This window comes from Theropithecus gelada, chromosome 15 (genome assembly GCF_003255815.1).
Source record: "Theropithecus gelada isolate Dixy chromosome 15, Tgel_1.0, whole genome shotgun sequence".
In the NCBI taxonomy this organism is placed as follows: domain Eukaryota; kingdom Metazoa; phylum Chordata; class Mammalia; order Primates; family Cercopithecidae; genus Theropithecus; species Theropithecus gelada.
Genome location: NC_037683.1, coordinates 16864630 through 16890377, shown reverse-complemented (window position 1 = coordinate 16890377; position 25748 = coordinate 16864630).

Here is a 25748-nt window from a genome sequence, read left to right as displayed (position 1 = left end):
CACTGTTTCTGTGGAAATAGAGAAAGGACATTTGGGAACACTCTTAAGAATATGCTGAAAAAGAAATACCCTCCAATAAAAACCAGGAGGAAACCTTCTGTTAAACTGCTCTAGGTCGCGTGCATTCCACTTGCACATTTAAGCTTCTGTTTTCATTGACCAGTATTCTAACACTGTTTTAGGTGAGTCAGCTAAGGGATACTCGGGAGCACTTTGAGGCTTACGGTGAAAAGGGAAACATCTACAGATAGATACTGGAGAGAAGATTTCCATGGAGCTGCTTTGTTACGTGTGCATTCCAGTCACAGGGTTATACCTTTCTTGTCATAGAGGACTGGAGAATCCCATTTGGAGGATAAGCTACCACAGGACATTGGGAGTCTATGGACGGCTATGGTGAAAAAGCAAGTATCCTGAGACAAAGACTGGAAAGAATCTTTCTGTGAAACTGCTTTGTGGTAGATATGTCTATGCATCTCACATAGATAGAAGTTTATTTCTATTACACAGTTTTGAAACTGCATCATGGACGGATTTGTGAAGCGACATTCGAGAACACATTCATGCTTGACGTTAAATAGGAGATATCTTCAGATAAAAACTGGAGAGAAGCTTTCTGAGAAACTGCGTTCTGATATGTGCATTCCACAGGGAGTTATACCTTTTTTCTCATAGCAGTGTTTGAGCACTGTTCCTGTAAAACTGAAAAAGTGATATTTGGGATCGCGTTGAAGACTATGGCAAAAAGTGAAAAATTCAGAAATAAAAACCAAAAAGAAACGTTCCAAGAAACTGCTCTCTGGGGTTTGCATTCATTTCAGAGTGTTAAAGCTTCCACCACGTTGCCGAGTTTGGAAACTCTGTCTTTGAGGAACCTGGGAAGGGATATTAAGTGGTGCCCAGATTCTTCTAGTGAGAAAGGAAATGTCTTCCGATGAGAAGCGTAGAGAAGCTTTAGCAGCAAGCACTTTGTGATGTTTGTATTCATCTCATAGAGTTAAATCATTCTTTGGATTAAGCAGTGTGAAATCACTGTTTCTGTGGAACCTGAGAAAGGATATTTGGGAATGGCTTTAAGAAAAGCTGAAAAAGTAATACTCTCCAATAAAAACCAGAAGGAAGTGTTCTGTGAAACTGCTCTAGGTCACGTCAATTGCATTCGCACAAATAAGCTTTTGTTTTCATTGACTAGTATTCTAACACTGTTTTAGATGAGTCAGCTAAGTGATACACGGTAGTGCCTTGAAGCTTATGGTGAAAACGGAAATATCTTCTGATAGATACTGGAGAGAAGATTTCCGAGTAGCTCCTTTGTGACATGTGCATTCCACTCGTCATAGTGTTGATACTGCATCATAGACGCATTGATACTCCTCATAGACCGATTCGCAAAGGGACATTCTGAGACACATTAAGGCCTGTGGAGAAATAGGAAATATCTTCTGATAAATACTGCAGTGAAGTTTTCCGAGAGACTGCTGTGCGATGTGTGCATTCCACTCAGGGCATTATACCTCTTTTCTCATAAGGCAGTGTTCAAAAACTGTTCCTGTAAAACTGAAAAAGTGATATTTTGCAGTGCATTGAAGACTATGGCGAAAAGTGATATATCTCAGAATAAAACCCAGAAAGAATCGTTCCAAGAAACAGCTCTCTGACGAGTGCATTCATTTCAAAGAGTTAAAGGTTCCTCTACGTTGCCCAGTTTGGAAACTCTGTGTTTGAGGAATCTGTGAAGGGTTATTAAGTGGCGCCCAGATGCTTCCGGTGAGAAAGGAAACGTCTTCGCATGAAAACTTCCGGTGAGAAGTTTTTGGAGCAAGTGCTTTGTGCTGTGTGTATTCATCTCATACTGTTGAATCATTCTTTGGATTGAGTAGTTTGAAATCACTGTTTCTTTGGAACCCGAGAAAGAACATTTGGGAACGCTCTTAAGAATATGCTGAAAAAGACATAACATCCAATAAAAACCAGCAGGAAACTTTCTGTGAAACTGATCTAGGTCACGTGAAGTCCACTCGCAGTGTTAAGCTCCTGTTTTCTTTGGGCAGTATTCTAACACTGTTTTAGGTAAGTCAGCTAAGGGACACTCGGGAGCGCTTTGAGGCTTATGGTGAAAACGGAATTATCTTCAGATAGATGCTGGAGAGAAGATTTCCGAGGAGTTGCTTTTGACGTGTACATTCCACTCACAAGAGTGAAACCTTTCTTCTCATAGAGGATTGGGGAGTCCCGTTTGGAGAAAACGCTACCAGGGGACATTCGAGAGTGTACAGACAGCTATGGTGAAAAAGGAATTATCCTCAGACAAATACTGGAAAGAAGCAGAATCTCACACTGCTTTGTAATAGATATGTCTATTGATCTCACTTAGATAAATCTTTCTTTCTATTATGCAGTTTTGAAACTGCGTCACGGATGGATTCCCGAAGGGACATTCAGGAGCACATTAAGTCTTATGGGGAAATAGGAAATATCACCACATAAAAACTGGACAGAAGCTTTCAGAAAAACTGCTTTGTGATGTGTGCATTCCACCCAGGGAGTTATACCTCTTTTCTCATAAGAGAGTGTTTGAACAATTTTCCTGTAAAAACTGAAAAAGGGATATTTTGCAGTGCTTTGAAGAATATGGTGAAAGGTGAAATTACCAGGAATAAAACACAAAAAGCAACGTTCCAAGAAACTTCTCTCTGGCGGGTGCACTCATTTCAGAGAATTAAAGTTGACACTACGTTGCCCAGTTTGGGAACTCTGTCTCTGATTACTCTGTGAAAGGATATTAAGTGGGGCCCGGATGCTTCCTGTGAGAAAGGAAACGTCTTATAGTGAAAACTGGAGAGAAGCTTTCCGAGAACCTAGCTTGTGATGTGTATATCCATCTCATAGGGTTAAATCATTCTTTGTATTGAGCAGTTTGAAATCTCTGCGGAAACTGAGAGAAAACATTTGGGAACACTCTTAAGAATATGCTGAAAAAGAAATACCCTCCAATAAAAACCAGAAGGAAACCTTCTGTGAAACTGATCTAGGTCACGTGCATTCTACTCGCACATTTATTCTTGTGTTTTCATTGACCAGTATTCTAACACTGTTTTAGGTGAGTCATCTAAGGGATATACGGGAGCGCTTTGAGGCTCATGGGGAAAAAGGAAATATCTTCAGATAGATACTGAAGAGAAGATTTCCGTGGAGCTGCTTTGTTACGTGGCATTCCAATCACAGAGTTATATCTTTCTTCTCATAGATGACGGAGGATTAACATTTGGAGAATAAGCCACCACAGGACATTTGGGAGTCTATGGATGGCTATGGTGAATATGCAAGTAACCTCAGACAAAAACTGGAAAGAAGCTTTCTGTGAAACTGCTTTGTGATAGATATGTCTGTGCATCTCACATTGATAAAACTTTCTTCCTATTACGCAGTTTTGAAACTGCATCATGGATAGATCTCGAATTGACATTCAGGAGCACATTCGTGCTTGATGTTAAATAGGAGATATCTTCAAATCAAAACTGGAGAGAAGCTTTCTGAGAAACTGCGTTATGATGTGTGCATTCCACAGGGCGTTATACCTTTTTTCTCATAGCAGTGTTTGAGCTCTGTTCCTGTAAAACTATAAAAGGGATATTTGGCAGTGCATTGAAGACTATGGTGAAAAGTGAAATATCCGGATATAAATACCAGAAAGAAACATTCCAAGAAACTGCTCTCTGGAGTGTGCATTCATTTCAGAGAGTTAAAGCTTCCACTACATTGCCACATTTGAAAACTCTGTCTGTCAGAATCAGGGAAGGGATATTAAGTGGCGTCCGGAATCTTTGGTGAGAAAGGAAACGTCTCCTGATGAGAAGTGGAGAGAAGCTTTCAGAGCAAGTGCTTTGTGATGTGTGCATTCATCTCATAGAGTTACATAACTCTTTGTATTGAGCAATTTGAAATCACCGTTTTTGTGGAACCTGAGAAAGGATATTTGGGAACGCTCTTACGAATATGCTGACAAAGTATTACCCTCCGATAAAAACCAGAAGGAAACGTTCTGTGACACTGCTCTAGGTTATGTGAGTTGCATTCGTACAGGTAAGTTTCTGTTTTCATTGAGCAGTATTCTAACACTGTTTTACATGAGTCAGCTAAGGGATACTTGGAAGCGCCTTGAGTCTTATGGTGAAAAGGGCAATATCTCCCAAAAGATACTGGAGAGAAGATTTCCGAGGAGCTCCTTTGTGACGTGTACATTCCACTCGTCATAGTGTTGATACTGCATCATAGACGGAGTGGTACTCGTCACAGTCAAATTCGCAAAGGGACATTCAGAGACACATTCAGTCCTGTGGGTCAAAAGGAAATATATTAAGATAAATACCGGAGTGAAACTTTCCGAGAGACTGCTTTGTGATGTGTGTATTCCACTCAGGGAATTATACATCTTTTCTCATCAGGCAGTGTACGAACACTGTTCCCGTACAACTGAAAAAGTGATATTTTGCAGTGCTTTGAAGACAATAGCAAAAAGTGATATATCTGGAAATAAAACCCAGAAAGAAGCGTTCCAAGAAACTGCTCTCTGATGAGAGCTTTCATTTCAGAGAGTTAAAACTTCCACTACGTTACCCAGTTTGGAAACTCTGTCTTTGAGGAATCTGTGAAGGGATATTAAGTGGCACCCAGAGGCTTCCGGTGAGAAAGAAAACGTCTTCCCCTGAAAACTGGTGAGAAACATTCGGAGCAAGTGCTTTGTGCTGTGTTTATTAATCTCATAGAGCTGAATCATTCCTTGGATTGAGCAGTTTGAAATCATTCTTTCTGTGGAAACTGAGGAAGGATATTTGGGAACATTCTTAAGAATATGCTGAAAAAGACACAACCTCCAATAAAAACCAGAAGGAAAATTTCTATGAAACTGCTCTAGGCCACGTGAAGTCCACTTGCACTATTCAGCTTCTGTTTTCATTGGGTAGTATTGTAACACTGTTTTAGGTTAGTCAACTAGGGACACTCGGGAGTGCTTTGAGGCTTTTGGTGAAAACGAAAATATCTTCGGATAGATACTGGAGAGAGATTTCCGAGGAGGTGCTTTTGACGTGTACATTCCACTCACAGAGTGAAACCATTCTTCTCATAGAAGATTGGGAAATTCCGTTTGGAGAAAACATTACCAGGCTACATTCGGGGTATACAGGCAGCTGTGGTGAAAAAGGAATTATTCTCAGACAAAAACTGGAAATAAGCGTTCTCTCACACTGCTTTGTAATAGATATGTCTATTCATCTCACTTGGATAAATCTTTCTTCCTATTACACAGTTTTGAAACTGCGTCAAGGACGGATTCCCGAAGGGACATAAGGGAGCACATTAAGGCTTATGGGGAAATAGGAAATATCACCAGAAAAAAACTCGAGAGAAGCTTCTGGAGAAACATCTTTGTGATGTCTGCATTCCACCCAGGGAGATATACCTCTTTTCTTGTAAGACAGTGTTTGAACACTGTTCCTGTAAAACTCAAAAAGGGATATTTTGCAGTGCTTTGAAGAGTATGGCAAAACGTGAAATATCCAGGAATAAAACCCAGAAAGCTACATTCCACGAAACTTTTCTCTGGCGTCTGCATTCATTTCAGAGATTTAAAGTTGACACTATGTCGCCCAGTTTGGAAACTCTGCCTCTGATTAATCTGTGAAGGGATATTAAGTGGCACCCGGATGCTTCTGGTGAGAAAGGAAACGTCTTATAATGAAAACTGGTGAGAAGCTTTCAGAGAACCTGGTTTGTGTTGTGTGTATCCATCACATAGAGTTAAATCATTCTTTGTATTGAGCAGTTTGAAATCACTGTTTCTGTGGAAACTGAGAAAGGACATTTGGGAACACTCTTAAGAATATGCTGGAAAAGAAATACCCTCCAATAAAAACCAGAAGGAAACCTTCTGTGAAACGACTCTAGGTCACGTGCATTCCACTCGCACTTTTAAGCTTCTGTTTTCATTGAGCAGAACTCTAACACCCTTTTAGGCGAGTCATCTAATGGATACCGGGGCACACTTTGAGGATTACAGGGAAAAGGGAAATATCTTCAGATAGATACTGGAAAGATTTCCAAGGAACTACTTTTTACGTGTGCATTCCACTCACAGAGTTACACGTTTGTTCTCATAGAGGACGGGGGAATCCCATTTGTAGAATAAGCTACCACCGGACATTTGGGAGTCTATGGACGGCTACGGTGAAAAAGCAAGTATCCTCACACAAAAACTGGAAAGAGGCTTTCTGTGAAACTGCTTTGTGATAGCTATGTCTATGCATCTCACATAGATAAAACTTTCTTTCTATTACACAGTTTTGAAACTGTGCCATGGACGGATTTGCAAACGGAGATTTGGGAGCACATTCGTGCTTGACATTAAATAGGAGTTATCTTCAGATAAAAACTGAAGAGAAGCTTTCTGAGATAACTGCATTTTGATGTGTGCATTCCACATGGCGTTATACCTTTTTTCTCATAGCAGTGTTTGAGCACTCTTCCTGTAAAACTGAAAAAATGATATTTTGCAGCACGTTGAAGACAATGCAAAAAGTGAAATATCCGGAAATAAAAACCAGAAACAAACGTTCCAAGAAACTGTTCTCTGGGGTGTGCATTCATTTCAGAGAGTTAAAGCTTCCACTACGTTGACCAGTTTGTAAACTCTGTCTTTGTGGAATCTGGGAAGGGATATTAAGTGGCGCCCGGATTCTTGCAGTGAGAAAGGAAACGTCTTCCGATGAGAAGTGGAGAGAAGCTTTCAGAGCAAGTGCTTTGTGATGTGTGTATTCATCTCATGGAATTAACTCATTCTTCAGATTGAGCAGGTTGAAATAACTGTTTCTGTGGAACCTGAGAAAGGATATTTGGGAACGCTCTTAAGAATATTCTGAAAAAGTAATACTCTCCGATAAAAACCAGAAAGAAACGTTCTGAGAAACTGCTCTTGGTCACGGGAATTGCATTCACACAGTTAAGGTTCTGTTTTCATTGAGCAGTATTCTAACACTGTTTTAGGTGAGTCAGCTACGGGATACTTGGGAGCGCCTTGAGGCTTATGGTGGAAATGGAAATATCTTCAAATTGATACTGGAGAGAAGATTTCCGAGGAGCTCCTTTGTGATGTGTACATTCCACTCGTCAAAGTGTTGATAATGCGTCATAGACAGATTGAAACTCGTCATAGAGGGATTCACGAAGGGACATTCAGAGACACATTCAGACCTGTGGGGATACAGGAAATATCTTCTGAGAATTACTGGAGTGAAGCTTCCGAGAGACTGCTTTGTGATGTGTGCATTCCACTCAGGGAATTTTACCTCTTTTCTCATAAGGCAGTATTCAAACTCTGTTCCAGTTAAACTGAAAAAGTATTATTTTTCAATGCATTGAAGACTATGGCGAAAAGTGAAATATCTGGAAATAAAACCCAGAAAGATGCATTCCACGAAAATGCTGTCTGATGAGTGCATTCATTTCAGAGAGTTAAAGCTTCCACTACATTGACCAGTTTGGAAACTCTGTCTTTGAGGAATCTGGGAAGGGATAGTAAGTGGTGCCCGGAGTCTTCCGGTGAGAAAGGAAACATCTTCGCAAGAAACTGGAGAGAAGCACTCGGAGCAACTGCTTTGTGCTGTGTGTATTCATCTCATAGAGTTAAATCATTCTTTGGATTGAGCAGTTTGAAATCACTGTTTCTGTGGAAACTGAGAAAGGACATTTGGGAATGCCCTCAAGAATATGCTGAAAAAGACATAACCTCCAATAAAAATCAGAAGGAAACTTTCTGTGAAACTGCTCTATGCCACATGAAGTCCACTGACACTGTTAACCTGCTGTTTTCATTGGGCAGTATTCTTACACTGTCTTAGGTGATTCAGCTAAGGAATACTCGGGAGTGCCATGAGGCTTACGGTGAAAACGGAAATATCTTCAGATAGATATTGGAGAGAAGATTTCCGTGGAGGTGCTTTTAAGTGTACATTCCACTTACAGAGTGAAACACCTCTTCTCATAGAGAATTGGGGAATCCTGTTTGGAGAAAACACTACCAGGGTACATTCGGGAGTATGCAGATGGCTATGGTGAAAAAGGAATTGTCCTCAGACTAAAACTGGAAAGAAGCATGCTCTCACACGACTTAGTAATAGATATGTCTATTCATCTCACTTAGACAAATCTTTCTTTCTATTACGCAGTTTTGAAACTGTGTCATGGACTGATTCTTGAAGGGACATACGGGAGCCCATTAAGGCTTATGGAGAAATAAGAAATATCACCAGATAAAAACTGGAGAGGAGCGTTCGGAGAAACTACTTTGTGATGTGTGCATTCCACCCAGGGAGTTACAACTCTTTTCTCACAAGACAGTGTTTGAACACTGTTCCTGTAAAACTGAAAAAGGGATATTTTGCAGTGCTTTGAAGACTATGGCGACAAGTGAAATATCTGGAAATAAAACTCAGAAAGAAGCGTTCCAAGAAACTGCTCTCTGATGAGTGCATTCATGTCAGAGAGTTAAAGTTTCCACTGCGTAGCCCAGTTTGGAAACTCTGAGGAATCTGTGAAGGGATATAAAATGGCGCCCGGAGGCTTGTGGTGAGAAAGGAAACGTCTTCGCATGAAAACTGGTGAGAAGCTTTCGCAGCAAGTGCTTTGTGATGTATGTATTCATCCGATAGAGTTGAATCATTCTTTGGACTGAGCAGTTGGAAATCACTGTTTCTGTGGAACCTGAGAAAGGACATTTGGGAATGCTCTTAAGAATATGCTGAAAAAGACATAACATCCAATAAAAACCAGAAGGAAACTTTCTGTGAAACTGCTCTAGGTTACGTGAAGTCCACTCACACTGGTAAGCTTCTGTTTTCATTGAGCAATATTCTAACACTGTTTTAGGTGAGTCAGCCAGGGGACACTCGGGATGGCTTTGAGGCTTATGTTGAAAACGGAAATATCTTCATTTAGATAGTGGAGAGAAGATATCCGTGGAGCTGCTTTGATACATGTGCATTCCACACACAGAGTTATACCTTTCTTCTCACAGAGGACGGGGGAATCCCATTTGAATCATAAGCTACCATGGGACTTTTGGGAGTATAAGCACAGCTCCAGTGAAAAAGCAAGTATCCTCAGACAAAAGCAGGAAAGAAGCTTTCCGTGAAACTGCATTGTGATAGACATGTCTATGCATCTCACATAGAAAAAACTTTCTTTCTATTACGCAGTTTTGAAACCACGTCATGGACGGATTTGCTAAGGGATATTCAGGAGCACATTCGCACTTGACTTTAAAGAGGAGATATCTCCAGATAAAAACTGGAGAGAAGTTGTATGAGAAACTGCGTTGTGATGTGTGCATTCCACAGGGCTTTATACCCTTTTTCTTATAGCAGTGTTTGAGCACTGTTTCTGTGGAACTGAAAAAGTGATATTTTGCAGCACGTTGAGGACTATGGCAAAAAGTGAAATATCCGGAAATAAAAACCAGAAAGAAACGTTCCAAGAAACTGCTCTCTGGGCTGTGCATTCATTTCAGAGAGTTAAAGCTTCCACTACGTTGCCCAGTTTGGAAACTCTGTCTTTGAGTAATCTGGGAAGGGATATTAAGTGTCGTCTGAATTCTTGTGGTGAGAAAGGAAATGTCTTCTGATGAGAAGTGTAGAGAAGCTTTCGGAGCGAGTTCTTTGTGATGTGTGTATTCATCTCATAGAGTTAAATCATTCTTTGTATTGAGCAGTGTGAAATCACTGTTTCTGTGGAACCAGAGAAAGGATATTTGGGAACGCTCTTAAGAATATGCTGGGCCGGGCGCGGTGGCTCTAGCCTGTAATCCCAGCACTTTGGGAGGCCGAGACGGGCGGATCATGAGGTCAGGAGATCGAGACCATCCTGGCTAACACGGTGAAACCCCGTCTCTATTAAATACAAAAAAAAAAAAAAAACTAGCCGGGCGAGGTGGCGGGCGCCTGTAGTCCCAGCTACTTGGGAGGCTGAGGCCGGAGAATGGCGTGAACCCGGGAGGCGGAGCTTGCAGTGAGCTGAGATCCGGCCACTGCACTCCAGCCTGGGTGACAGAGCGAGACTCCGTCTCAAAAAAAAAAAAAAAAAAAAAAAAAAAAAAAAAAAAAAAAAAAAAAAACAAGAATATGCTGAAAAAGTAATACCCTCCGATAAAAACCAGAAGGAAACGTTCTGTGAAACTGCTCTAGGTCACGTGAATTGCATTTGTACATTTAAGCTTCTGATTTCATTGAGCAGTACTCTAACACTGTTTTAGGTGAGTCAGCTAAGGGATACTCCTGAGCGCCTTGAGGCTTACGGTGAAAACATAAATATCTTCAGATAGAAACTGGAGAGAAGATTTCCGAGGAGCTCTTTTGAGAAGCGTGCTTTCCCCTCATCATAACGTGGATACTGCATCATAGATGGACTGATACGCGTCATAGATGGATTCGCGAAGGGACATTCAGAGACACATTCAGGCCTGCGGGGAAATAGGAAATATCTTCTGATAAATACTGGAGTGAAGCTTTCCGAGAGACTGCTTTGTGATGTGTGCATTCCACACAAGTATAAAAGAATTATACCTCTTTTCTCATAAAGCAGTTTTCGAACACTGTTCCTGTAAAACTGAAAAAGTGATATTTTGTAGCACATTGAAGACTATGGTGACATGTGAAATATCTGGAAATAAAACCCAGGAAGAAGCATTCCAAGAAACAGTTCTGTGAGGAGTACATTCATTTCAGAGAGTTAAGACTTCCACTACGTTGCCCAGTTTGGAAACTCTGTCTTTGAGGAATCTGTGAAAGGATATTAAGTGGCACCCAGAGGATTCTGGTTAAAAAGGAAACGTCTTCGCATGAAAACTTGAGAGAAGCTTTTGGAGCAACTGCTTTGTGCTTTGTGTATTCATCTCATAGAGTTGACACATTCTTTGGATTGAACCGTTTGAAATCACTGTTTCTGTGGAAACTGAGAAAGGACATCTGGGAACACTCATAAGAATATGCTGAAAAGGAAATACCCTCCAATAAAAAACAGAAGGAAATCTTCTGTGAAACTGCTCCAGGTCACGTGCATTCCACTCGCACTGTTAAGCTTCTGTTTTCATTGACCAGTATTCTAACACTGTTTCAGGTGAGTCAGCTAAGGGACACTCGGGAGCGCTATGAGGCTTATGGTGCAAAGAGAAATATCTTCTGATAGATTCTGGAGAGAAGATTTCCGAGGAGGTGCTTTTGACGTGTACATTTCACTCACAGAGTGAAACGTTTCTTCTCATAGAGGTTTGGGGAATCCTGTTTGGAGAAAACGCTACCAGGGAACATTTGGGAGACTATGGACGGATATGGTGAAAAAGGAATTATCCTCAGTCAAAACTGGAAAGAAGTGTTCTCTCACACTGCTTTGTGATAGATGTGTCTATGCATCTCACATAGATAAAACTTTCTTTCTATTATGCAGCTTTGAAACTGTGTCATGGACGGATTTGCGAAGGGACATTCAGGAGCACATTCGTGTTTGACGTTAAAGAGGAGATATCTTCAGATAAAAACTGGACAGAATTTTTCTGAGGAACTGCCTTGTGATGTGTGCATACCACAGGGTGTTATTTCAATTTTCTCATAGCAGTGTTAAAGCACTGTTCCTGTAAAACTGGAAAAGTGATATTTTGCAGCACTTTGAAGACTATGGCAAAAGGGAAATATCCGGAAATAAAAACCAGAAAGAAACGTTCCAAGAAACTGCTCTCTGGGGTGCGCATTCATTTCAGAGAGTTAAAACTTCCACTACATTGCCCTGTTTGGAACCTCTGTCTGTGAGGAATCTGGGAAGGGATATTAAGTGGCACCCGGACTCTTGTGATGAGAAAGGAAACGTCTTCCGATGAGAAGTGGAGAGAAGCTTTCAGAGCAAGTGCTTTGTGATGTGTGTATTCATCTCATGGAGTTAAATCATTCTTTGGATTGAGCAGTCTGAAATCACTGTTTCTGTGGAACCAGAGAGAGGATATTTGGGAGCGCTCTTAAGAATATGCTGAAAAAGTAATACACTCCGATAAAAACCAGAAAGAAACGTTCTCTGAAACTGCTCTATGTCATGTGAATTGCATTCGCATAGTTAAGCTTCTGTTTTCATTGACCAGTATTCTAACACTGTTTTAGGTGAGTCAACTAAGGGATACTGAGGAGCACCTTGAGGCTTACGGTGAAAATGGAAATATCTTCAAATTGATACTGGAGAGAAGATTTCCGAGGAGCTCCTTTGTGACATGTGCACTCTACTCGTCATAGTGTTGACACTTCTTCATAGACGCATTGATACTCGTCATAGACGGATTCGCGAAGGGACATTCGGAGACACATTCAGGCCTGTGGGGAAATAGGAAATATCTTCTGATAAATACCGGAGTGAAGCTTTCCAAGAGACTACCTTGTGAAGTGTGCATTCCACTCAGGGAGTTATACCTCTTTTCTCATGAGGCAGCGTTCGAACACTGGTCCTGTAAAACTGAAAAAGTGATATTTTGCAATGCATTGAAGACTACGGAGACAAGTGAAATATCTGCAAATGAAACCCAGAGAAAAGTGTTCCAAGAAACTGCTCTCTGACGAATGCATTCATTTCAGAGAGTTAAAGCTTCCAATACGTTGCCCAGTTTGGAAACTCTGTCTGTGAGGAATCTGTGAAAGGATAATAAGTGGAGCCCGGAGGATTCTGGTGAGAAGGGAAACATCTTCGCATGAAAACTGCTGAGAAGCTTTCGGAGCAACTGCTTTGTGCTGTGTGTCTTCATCTCAGAGAGTTGAATCATTCTTTGGGTTGAGCAATTTGAAATCACTCTTTTTTGGAAACTGAGAAAGGACATTTGGGAACGCTCTGAAGAATATGCTGAAAAAGACATAACCTCCAATAAAAACCAGAAGGAATCTTTCTGTGAAACTGCTCTAGGTCACGTGAAGTCCACTCGCACTGTTAAGCTTCTGTTTTCACTGGGCAGTATTCTAACACTGTTTTAGGTGAGTCAGCTAAGGGACACTCGAGAGCACTTTGAGGCTTATGGTAAAAACGGAAATATCTTCAGATAGAAACTGGAGAGATTTCCAGGGAGGTGCTTTTGACGTGTACATTCCACTCACAGAGTGAAACCTTTCTTCTCATAGAGGATTGGGGAATCCCGTTGGAGAAAACGCTACCAGGGGAATTCGGGAGTATACAGATGGCTATGGTTTAAAAGGAATTATCCTTAGAAAAAAACTGGAAACAAAGGTTCTGTCACACCGCTTTGTAATAGATATGTCTATTCATCTCATTTAGATAAATCTTTCTCTCTATTACGCAGTATTGAAACTGCATCATGGACGGATTCCAAAGAGACATTCGGGAGCACATGGATTCTATTGGGGAAACAGGAAATATCACCAGATAAAAACTGGAGAGGAGCTGTCGGAGAAACCGTTTTTTGATGTGTGCATTCCACCCAGGGTGTTATACCACTCTCTCATAAGACAGTGTTTGAACACTGTTCCTGTAAAACTGGAAAAGGGATGTTTTGCAGCGCTTTGAAGAATATGGTGAAAAGTGAAATATCCGGGGATAAAATCCAGAAAGCAACGTTCCAAGAAACTTTTCTCTGGCGTGTACATTCATTTCAGAGAGTTAAAATTGACACTACTCTCCCGAGTTTGGAAACTCTGTCTCTGATAAATCTGTGAAGGGATATTAAGGGTGCCCGGATGCTTGCGTTGAGAAAGGAAACATCTTATAATGAAAACTGGAGAGGAACTTTGGGAGAATCTGGTTTGTGATGTGCGTATCCATCTCATAGAGTTAAAACTTTCTTTGTATTGAGCAGTTTTAAATCAAGTTTCTGTGGAAACTGAGAAAGGACATTTGGGAGCACTCTTAAGAATATGCTGAAAACGAAATACCCTCCAATTAAAACCAGAAGGAAACCTTCTGTGGAACTGCTGTAGGTCACGTGCATTCCACTTGGACATTTAAGGTTCTGTTTTCATTGACCAGTATTCTAACACTGTTTTAGGTCAGTCAGCTAAGGGAAACTCGGAAGCGCTTTGAGGCTTATGGTGAAAAGGGAAATATCTACTGATAGATACTGGAGAGAGGATTTCCGTGGAGCTGCTTTGTTACGTGTGCATTCCACTCACAGAGTTATGCCTTTCTTCTCACAGAGGACGGGGGAATCCCATTTGGAGAATAAGCTACCACTGGACATTTGGGAGTATATGGACGGCTATGGTGAAAAAGCAAGAATCCTCAGACAAAAACTGGAAAGAATCTTTCTGTGAAACTGCTTTGTGATAGATATGTCTATGCATCTCACGTAGATAAAACTTTCTTTCTATTATGCAGTTTTGAAACTGCATCATGGACGGATTTGCACAGGGACATTCCAGAGTACATTCGTGTTTGATGTTAAATTGGAGATATTTTCAGCTAAAAACTGCAGAGAAACCTTCTGAGGAACTACGTTGTGATGTGTGCATTCCACAGGGCGTTATACCTTTTTTCTTATAGCAGTGTTTGAACACTGTTCTTTAAAACTGAAAAAGTGATATTTTGCAAAGTGTTGAAGACTATAGCAAAAAGTGAAATATCCGGAAATAAAAACCAGAAAGAAACGTCCCAAAAAACTGCTCTCTGGGGTGTGCATTCATTTAAGAGAGTTAAAGTTTCCACTACATTGCCCAGTTTGGAAACTCTGTCTTTGAGTAATCTGGGAAGGGATATTAAGTGTCATCTGGATTCTTGTGGTGAGAAAGCAAACGTCTTCCGATGAGAAGTGGAGAGAAGCTTTCAGAGCAAGTGCTTTGTGATATGTGTATTCATCTCATAGAGTTAAATTTCTTTGGATTGAGCAGTCTGAAATCACTGTTTCTGTGGCATCTGAGAAAGGATATTTGGAAACGCTCTTAAGAATATGCTGATAAAGGAATACCCTCTGATAAAAAGCAGAAGGAGACGTTCTGTGAAACTGCTGTAGGTCACATGAATTGCATTTGCACAGTTAAGTTTCTGTTTTCATTGAGCACCATGCTAACACTGTTTTAGGTGAGTCAGCTAAGGGATACTCGGGAGCGCCTTCAGGCTTACGGTGAAAACGGAAATATTTTCCGATAGATATTGGGGAGAAGATTTCCAAGGAGCTCCTTTGTGACGTGTGCATTCCTCCTCATAGTGTTGATAATGTGTCATAGACGGATTGATACTCGTCATAGACGTATTCGCGAAGGGACATTCGGAGACAAATTCAGGCCTGTGGGGAAATAGGAAATATCTTCTGATAAATACTGGAGTGAAGCTTTCTGAGAGACTGCTTTGTGATGTGTGCATTCCACTCAGGGAATTATACCTTTTTTCTCATAAGGCAGTGTTCAAATGCTGTTCTTGTAAAACTGAAAAAGGGATATGTTGCAGCGTGTTGAAGACTATGGCATCAAGTGAAATATCTGGAAATAAAACCAGAAAGAAGTGTTCCAAGAAACAGTTCTCTGATAAGTGCATTCATTTCAGAGAGTTAAAGCTTCCAGTATGTTGCCCAGTTTGGAAACTCTATCTTTGAGGAATCTGGGAATGGATATTACGTGGTGTCCGGAGGCTTGTGGTGAGAAAGGAAACGTCTTCCCATGAAAGCTGGTGAGAGGCTTTCGCAGCAACTGCTTTGTCTGTGTGTATTCATCTCATAGAGTTGAATCATTCTTTGGATTGAGCAGTTTGAAATCACTGTTTCTGTGGAAACTGAGAAAGGACATTTGGGACTGCTCTTAAGAATATGCTGAAAAAGACATAACCTCCAATAAAAACCAGAAGGAAACTTTCTGTGAAACTGCTCTAGGCCACGTGAAGTCCACTCGGACTGTCAAGCTTCTGTATTCATTGAGAAGTATTTTTTTTTTTTTTTTTTTGAGACAGAGTCTCGCTCTGTCGCCCAGGCTGGAGTGCAGTGGCCGGATCTCTGCTCACTGCAAGCTCCGCCTCCCGGGTTCACGCCATTCTCCTGCCTCAGCCTCCCGAGTAGCTGGGACTACAGGTGCCCACTACCGCGCCCGGCTAATTTTTTGTATTTTTAGTAGAGACGGGGTTTCACCGTGGTCTCGATCTCCTGACCTTGTGATCCGCCCGCCTCGGCCTCCCAAAGTGCTGGGATTACAGGCGTGAGCCACCGCGCCTGGCCGAGAAGTATTATTACACTCTTTTAGGTGAGTCAGCTAAGGGACACTAGGGAGTGCTTTGAGGCTTATGGTGAAAACGGAAATATCTTTAGATAGATACTGGAGAGAAGATTTCCGAGGAGGTGTTTTTGAAGTGCACATTCCACTCACAGTGTGAAACCTTTTATCTCATAGAGGTTTTTGGAATCCCGTTTGGAGAAAATGCTACCAGGCGACATTCGGGAGTATACAGACAGCTATGGTGAAAAAGGAATTATCCTCAGACAAACACTGGAAAGAAGCGTTCTCTCACACTGCTTTGTAATAGATATGTCTATTCATCTCACTTTGATAAATCTTGCTTTCTATTTTGCAGTTTTGAAACTGCGTCGTGGACAGATTCCTGAGAGGACATTCGGGAGTGCTTTAAGGCTTATGGGAAAATAGAAAATATCACCAGATAAAAACTACAGAGAGGTTTTCGGAGAAACCGCTTTGTGTTGTGTGCATTCCACCCAGGGAGTTACATCTCTTTTCTCGTGAGACAGTGTTTTAACACTGTTCCTGTAAAACTGAAAAAGGGATATTTTGCAGTGCTTTGAAGGATATGGCGAAAAGGGAAATATCCAGTAATAAAACCCAGAAAGCAACGTTCCAAGAAACTTCACTCTGGCGTGTGCATTCATTTTAGAGAGTTAAAGTTGACACTACGTTGCCCAGTTTTGGAACTCTATCTCTGATTAATCTGTGAAGGGATATTAAGTGGAGCCTGGATGCTTGTGGTGAGAAAAGAAAGGTCTTATAATGAAAACGGGAGAGAAACTTTTGGAGAACCTGGTTTGTGATGTGTGTATCCATCCCATAGAATTAAATCATTCTTTGTGTTAAGCAGTTTGAAATCACTATTTCTGTGGAAACTGAGAAAGGACATTAGGGTACACTCTTAAGAATATGCTGAAAAAGAAATACCATCCAATAAAAACCAGAAGGAAACCTTCTGTGAAACTGCTCTAGGTCACGTGCATTCCATTCGCACATTTAAGCTTCTGTTTTCATTGACCAGTATTCTAACACTGTTTTAGGTGAGTCAGCTGAGGGATACTCGGGAGTGCTTTGAGACTTACAGTTGAAAGGGAAACATCTACAGATAGATACTGGAGATAAGATTTCCGTGGAGCTGCTTTGTTACGTGTGTATTCCACTTACAAAGTTATACCTTTCTTCTCATAGAGGACGGGGGAATCCCTTTTAGAGATTAAGCTACCACGGGACATTTGTGAGTCTAAGGACGGCTATGGTGAAATAGCATGTATCCTCAGACATAAACTGGAAAGAAGCTTTCTGTGAAACTGCTTTGTGACAGATATGTCTATGCATCTCATATAGATAAATCTTTCTTTCTATTATGCAGTTTTGAAACTCCGTCATGGAGGGATATGCGAAGGGACATTTGGGAGCACATACGTGCTTGACGTTAAACAAGAGATATCTTCAGATAAAAACTGGAGAGAAGCTTTCTGAGAAACTGCGTTGTGATGTGTTCATTCTACAGGGCGTTATACCATTTTTCTCATAGCAGTGTTTGAACACTCTTCCTGTAAAACTGAAAAAGTGATATTTGGCAGCGCATTGAAGACTATGGCAAAAAGTGAAATATCCGGAAATTAAAACTAGAAAAAAACGCTGTCAGAAACTGCTCTCTGGGGTGGGCATTCATTTCAGAGATTTAAAGCTTCCACTACGTTGCCAAGTTTGGAAACTCTGTCTTTGAGGAATCTGGGAAGAGATATTAAGTGGCGCCCAGATTCTCATGGTGAGAAAGGAAACGTCTTCCGATGAGAAGTGGAGAGAAGTTTTGGGAGCAGTTGCTTTGTGATGGGTGTATTCATCTCATAGAGTTACATTATTATTTGGATTGAGCAGTTTGAAATCACCATTTCTGTGGAATGTGAGAAAGGATATTTGGGAACACTCTTAAGAATATGCTGAAATAATAATGCCCTCTGATAAAAACCAGAAGTAAACGTTCTGTGAAACTGCTCTAGGTCACATGAATTGCATTCACACAGTTAAGCTTCTGTTTTCATTGAGCAGTATTCTAACACTGTTTTAGGTGAGTCAGCTAAGGGACACTCGGGAGCGACTTGAGGCTTACGGTGAAAAGGGCAATGTCTTCCGATATATACTGGAGAGAAGATTTCCGAGGAGCTCCTTTGTGATGTGTACATTCCATTCATCATAGTGTTGATACTACGTCATAGACGGATTGATACTCGTCATAGACAGATTGGCGAAGGGACATTCGGAGATACATTCAGGCCTGTGGGTCAATAGGAAATATCTTCTGTTAAATACCAGAGTGAAGCTTCCTGAGAGACTGCTTTGTGATGTGTGCAGTCCACTCAGGGAATTATAAGTCTTTTCTCATAAGGCAGTGATCGAGCACTGTTCCAGCAAAATTGAAAAAGTGATATTTTGCAGTGCATTGAGGACGATAGTGAAAAGTGATATATCTGAAAATAAAACCCAGAAGGAAGCGTTCCAAGAGACAGATCTCTGACAAGTGCATTCATTTCAGAGAGTTAAAGCTTCCACTATGTTGCCCAGTTTGGAAACTCTATCTTTGAGGAAACTGGGAATGGATATTAAGTGGCGCCTGGATTTTTGTGGTGAGAAAGGAAATGTCTTCTGATGAGAAATGAAGAGAAGCTTTTGGAGGAAGTGCCTTGTGCCGAGTGTATTCATCTCATAGAGTTGAATCATTCTTAGGATTGAGCCGTTTGAAATCACTGGTTGTGTGGAACCTGAGGAAGGACATTTTGGAACACTCTTAAGAATGTGCCGAAAAAGACATAACCTCCAATAAAAACCAGAAGGAATCTTTCTGTGAAACTCCTCTAGGCCACGTGAAGTCCACTCGCACTATTCAGCTTAAGTTTTCATTGGGCAGTATTCTAACACCGTTTTAGTTGAGTCAGCTAAGGGATATCCAGGAGCATTTTGAGGCTTATGGTGAAAATGGAAATATCTTCAGATAGATACTGGAGAGAAGATTTCCTCGGAGGTGCTTTTGACGTGTACATTCCCCGCACAGAGTGAATCCTTTCTTCTCATAGAGGAATGGGGAATCTCACTTGGAGACAAGGCTCCCAGGGGCCATTTGGAGTATAGAGATGGCTATGGTGAAAAAGGAATTATCCTCAGACAAAAACTGGAAAGAAGCATTCTCTCACACAGCTTTGTAATAGATATGTCTATTCATCTCACTTAGATAAATCTTTCTTTCTATTACGCAGTTGTGTAACTGTGTCATGGATGGATTTGCGAGGTGACATTCGGGAGCACATTGGCGCTTGAAATTAAATAGGAGATATCTTCAGATAAATACTGGAGAGAAGGTTTCTGAGAAACTGCGTTGTGATTTGTGCATTCCCCAGGGCGTTATACCTTTTTTCTCGTAGCAGTGTTTGAGCACTGTTCCTGTAAAACTGAAAAAGTGATATTTGGCAGTGCGTTGAAGACTATGGCAAAAAGTGAAATACCCGGAAATAAAAACCAGAAGGAAATGTTCCAAGAAACCGTTCTCTGGGGAGTGCATTCATTTCAGAGATGTAAAGCTTCCACTACGTTACCCAGTTTGGAAACTCTGTCTTTGAGGAATCTAGGAAGGGATACTAAGTGGCGCCCGGATTCTTGTGGGTAGAAAGGAAACGTCTTCCAATGAGAATTGGAGAGAAGCTTTTGGAGCAAGTGCTTTGTGATGTGTGTATTCATCTCATAAAGTTAAATCGTTGTTTGGATTGAGCAGTCTGAAATCACTGTTTCTGTGGAAACTGATTAAGGATATTTGGGAACCCTCTTAAGAATATTCTGAAAAAGTAATACCCTCCGATAAAAACCAGAAGGATAGGTTCTGTGAAACTGCTCTGGGTCACGTGAATTGCATTCGCACAGTTAAGTTTCTGTTTTCATTGAGCACCATGCTAACACTGTTTTAGGTGAGTCAGCTAAGGGATACTCAGGAGCGCCTTGAGGCTTATGGTGAAAACGAAGATATCTTCCAAGAGATACTGCAGAGACGATTTCCAAGGAGCTCCTTTGTGACATATGCATTCCACTCGTCACAGGGTTTATACTGAGTCATAGACGGACTGATATTCGTCATAGACGGATTGCTGAAGGGACATTCAGAGACACATTCAGACCTGTGGGGTAATAGGAAATATCTTCGGACAAATACTGCATTGATGCTTTCCAAGCGACTGCTTTGTGATATGTGCATTCCACTCAGGGAGTTATACCTTTTTTCACATTAAGCAGTGTTCGAACACTGTTCCTGTAAAACTGAAAAAGTGATATTTTGCAGCTCATTGATGACTATGGTGAAAAGTGGAATATCTGAAAATAAAACCCAGAAAGAAGCATTCCAAGAAACTTCTCTGACGAGTGCATTCATTTCAGAGAGTTAAAGTTTCCACTACGTTGCTCAGTTTGGAAACTCTGTCTTTGAGGAATCTGGGAAGGGATATTAAGTGACACCTGGAGGCTTCTGGTGAAAAAGGAAACGTCTTCCCCTGAAAACTGGAGAGAAGCTTTTGGAGCAAGTGCTTTGTGCTGTGTGTATTCATCTCGTAGAGTTGAATCATTCTTTGGATTGAGCAGTTTGAAATCACTGTTTCTGTGGAACCTCAGAAAGGACACTTGGGAATGCTTTTAAGAATATGCTGAAAAATACATAACCTCCAATAAAAACCAGAAGGAAACATTCTGTGAAACCGCTCTAGGTCACGTGAAGTCCACTCGCAGTCTTAAATTTCTGTTTTCATTGGGCAGTATTCTAACACTGTTTTAGGTGAGTCAGCTAAGGGACACTTGGGAGCGCTTTGAGTCTTATGGTGAAAATGGAAATATCTTCAGATAGATACTGGAGAGAAGGTTTCCGAGGAGGTGCTTTTGACGTGTACATGCCACTCACAGAGTGAAACCTTTCTTCTCATAGAGGACTGGGGAATCCCATTTGGAGAAAACGCTACCAGAGGACATTCCGGAGTATACAGACGGCTATGGTGAAAAAGTATTTATCCTCAGACAAAAACTGGAAAGAAGCGTTCTCTCACACTGCTATGTAATAGATATGTCTATTCATCTCACTTAGATAAATTTTTCTTTCTATTGTGCAGTTTTGCAACTGCGTCATGGACAGATTCCCGAAAGGCCATTTGGGAGTACATTAAGGCTTACGGGGAAATAGGAAATATCCCCAGATACAAACTGGAGAAAAGCTTTCGGAGAAACCACTTTGTGATGTGTGCATTCGACCCAAGGAGTTATACCTCTTTTCTCGTAAGACAGTGTTTGACTACTGTTTCTGTAAAACTGAAAAAGGGATATTTTGCAGCGCTTAGAAGAATATGGCAAAAAGTGAAATATCCAGGAATAACACCCAGAAAACAACATTCCAAGAAACTTCTCTCTGGCGTGTGCATTCATTTCAGAGAGTTAAAGTTGACACTACGTTCCCCAGTTTGGAAACTCTGTCTATGATTAATCTGTGAAGGGATATTAAGTGGCGTCCGTATGCTTGCGATGAGAAAGGAAACGTCTTATAATGAAAACAGGAGAGAAGTTTTGGGAGAACCTGGTTTGTGATGTGTGTATCCATCTCATAGAGTTAAATCATTCTTTGTATTGAGCGGTTTGAAACCACTCTTTCTGTGGAAACTGAGAAAGGACATTTGGGAAAACTCTTAAGAATATGCTGAAAAAGAAATACCCTCCAATAAAAACCAGAAGGAAACCTTCTGTGAAATGGAGGTAGGTCGCGTGCATTCCACTCACACATTTCAGTTTCTGTTTTCATTGACCAGTATTCTAACACTGTTTATGTATGTCAGCTAAGGGATACTCAGGAGCGCTTTGAGACTTACGGTGAAAAGGGAAATATCTTCATATAGGTACTGGAGAAAAGATTTCCATGGAGCTGCTTTGTTACGTGTGCATTTCACTCACAGAGTTATACCTTTCATCTCATAGAGGACGGGGGAAATCGCATTTGAAGAATAAACTACCACGGGACATTTGGGAGTCTATAGATGGCTATGGTGAAAAAGTAAGTATCCCCAGACAAAAATTGGAAATAAACTTTCTATGAAACTCCTTTGTGATAGATATGTCTATGCATCTCACATTGATAAAACTTTCTTTCTATTAGGCAGTTTTGAAACTGTGTCATGGATGGATTTGCGAAGGGACATTCGGGAACACATTCGCGCTTGACATTAAATAGGAGACACCTTCAGATCAAAACTGGAGAGAAGCTTTCTGAGAAAATGAGTTGTGATGTGTGCATTCCACAGGACGTTATATCTTTTTCTCATAGCAGTATTTGAGCACGGTTCCTGTAAAACTGAAAAAGTGACATTTTGCAGTACGTTGAAGACTATGGCAAAAAGTGAAATATCCGGAAATAAAAACCAGAAAGAAACGTTCCAAGAAACTGCTCTCTGGGGTGTGCATTCATTTCAAAGAGTTAAAGCTTCCACTTCGTTGCCCAGTTTGGAAATACTGTCTTTGAGGAATCTAGGAAGGGATATTAAGTTGCACCCAGATTTTTCTGGTGAGAAAGGAAATGTCTTCTGATGAGAAGTGGAGGAAAGATTTCGGAGCAAGTGTTTTGTGATGTGTGTATTCATCTCATAGAGTTAAATCATTCTTTGGATGGAGCAGTTTGAAATCACTGTTTCTGTGGAACCTGAGGAAGGTTATTTGGGAACGCTCTTAAAAATATGCTGAAAAAGTAATACCCTGCGATAAAAACCAAAAGAAACGTTCTGAGAAACTGCTCTAGCTCACGTGAATTGCATTCATACAGTTCATCTTCTGTTTTCACTGAGCAGTATTCTAACACTGTTTTAGGTGGGTCAACTAATGGATACTGGGGAGTGCCTTGAGGCTTAGGGTGAAAACAGAAATATTTTCTGATAGATACTGGAGAGAAGATTTCCGTGGAGTTCCTTCGTGATGTGTGCATTCCACTCGTCATAGTGTTGATACTGCGTCATAGACGGATTGATACTCGTCATAGACGGATTCGCGAAGGGACATTCAGAGGCACATTCAGGCCTGTGGGGAAATAGGAATTATCTTCTGATAAATACTGGAGTGTAGCTTTCCAAGAGACTGCTTTGTGATGAGTGCATTCCACTCAGGAATATGTGTTTTCTCTTAGGACAGTGTTCGAACACTGTTCCTGTAAAACTGAAAAAGTGATATTTTGCAGTGCATTGAAGACTATTGTGAAAAGTGAAATATCTGGAAATAAAACCCAGAAAGAAGTGTTCCAAGAAACTGCTCACTGACGAGTGCATTCATTTCAGAGAATTAAAGCTGCCACTACGTTTCCCAGTTTGGAAACTCTGTCTTTGAGGAATCTGTGAAGATATATTAAGTGGCGCCTGGAGGCTTCCAGTGAGAAAGGAAACGTCTTCGTATGAAAACTGGTGAGAAGCTTTCAGAGCAACTGCTTTGTGCTGTGTGTATTCATCTCATAGAGTTGAATCATTCTTTGGATTGAGCAGTTTGAAATCACTGTTTCTGTGGAACCTGAGAAAGGACATTTGGGAATGCTCTTAAGAATATGCTGTAAAAGACATAACCTCCAATAAAAACCAGAAGGAAACTTTCTGTGAAACTGCTCTAGGTCACGTGAAGTCCACTCGCACTGTTAAACTTCTGTTTTCATTGAGCAGTATCCTGACACTGTTTTAGGTGAGTCACCTAAGGGACACTTGGGAGTGCTTTGAATCTTATAGTGAAAACGGGAATATCTTCAGATAGGTACTGGAGAGAAGATTTCTGAGTACGTGCTTTTGACGTGTACATTCGACTCACAGAGTGAAACCTTTCTTCTCATAGAGGATTGGGGAATCCCATTTGGAGAATACGCTACCAGGGGATATTTGGGAGTATACAGACAGCTATGGTGGAATAGGTATTATCCCCAGACAGAAACTGGGAAGAAACGTTCTCTCACACTGCTTTGTGATAGATATGTCTATTCATCTCACTTAGATAAATCTTTGATTCTTTTACACTGTTTTGAACCTGCGTCATGGATGGATTCTGAAAGGACATTCGGGATCACATTAGGTTTATGGGGAAATAAAAAATATCATCCGATAAAAACTGGAGAGAATCTTTCAGAGAAACTGCTTTCTGATGTGTGCATTCCACCCAGGGAGTTATACCTTTTTTCTCGTAAGACAGTGATTGAACACTGTTCCTGTAAAACTGAAAAAGGGATATGTTGCAGTGCTTTGAAAAATATGGCAAAAAGTGAAATATCTGGGAATAAAACCCAGAAAGCAACTTTCCAAGAAAATTTTCTCTGGCATGTGCATTCATTTCAGAGAGATAAGTTGACACTACATTGCTCATTTGGGAACTCTGTCTCTGATTAATCTGTGAGGGGCTTTTAAGTGGCGCCCAGATGCTTGCGGTGAGAATGGAAATGTCTTATAATGAAAACTGGAGAGAAGCGTTTGGAGAACCAGGTTTGTGATGTGTGTATCCGCCTCATGGAGTTAAATCATTCTTTGTATTTTTTTTTCTTTTTTTATTTTATTCATTTTTTATTATTACTATACTTTAAGTTCTAGGGTACATGTGCATAACGTGCAGGGTTGTTACATATGTATACTTGTGCCATGTTGCTGTGCTGCACCCATCAACTGGTCAGCACCCATCAACTCGTCATTTACATCAGGTATAACTCCCAATGCAATCCCTCCCCAAAAAGCTAACGGAAGGCAAGAAATAACTAAGATCAAAGCAGAACTGAAGGAGATAGAGACACAAAAAACCCTCCAAAAAATCAATGAATCCAGGAGTTGGTTTTTTGAAAAGATCAACAAAATTGACAGACCGTTAGCGAGACTAATAAAGAAGAAAAGAGAGAAGACTCAAATAGATGCAATAAAAAATGATAAAGGGGATATCACCACCGACCCCACAGAAATACAAACTACCGTCAGAGAATACTATAAACTCCTCTACGCAAATGAACTAGAAAATCTAGAAGAAATGGATAATTTCCTGAACACTTACACTCTTCCAAGACTAAACCAGGAAGAAGTTGAATCTCTGAATAGACCAATAACAGGCTCTGAAATTGAGGAAATAATTAATAGCCTACCAACCAAAAAAAGTCCAGGACCAGATGGATTCACAGCTGAATTCTACCAGAGGTATAAGGAGGAGTTGGTACCATTCCTTCTGAAACTATTCCAATCAATAGAAAAAGAGGGAATCCTCCCGAACTCATTTTATGAGGCCAACATCATCCTGATACCAAAGCCTGGCAGAGACACAACAAAAAAAGAGAATTTTAGACAAATATCCCTGATGAACATCGATGCAAAAATCCTCAATAAAATACTGGCAAACCAGATTCAGTAGCACGTCTAAAAGCTTATCCACCATGATCAAGTGGGCTCCATGCCTGGGATGCAAGGCTGGTTCAACATTCGCAAATCAATAAACATAATC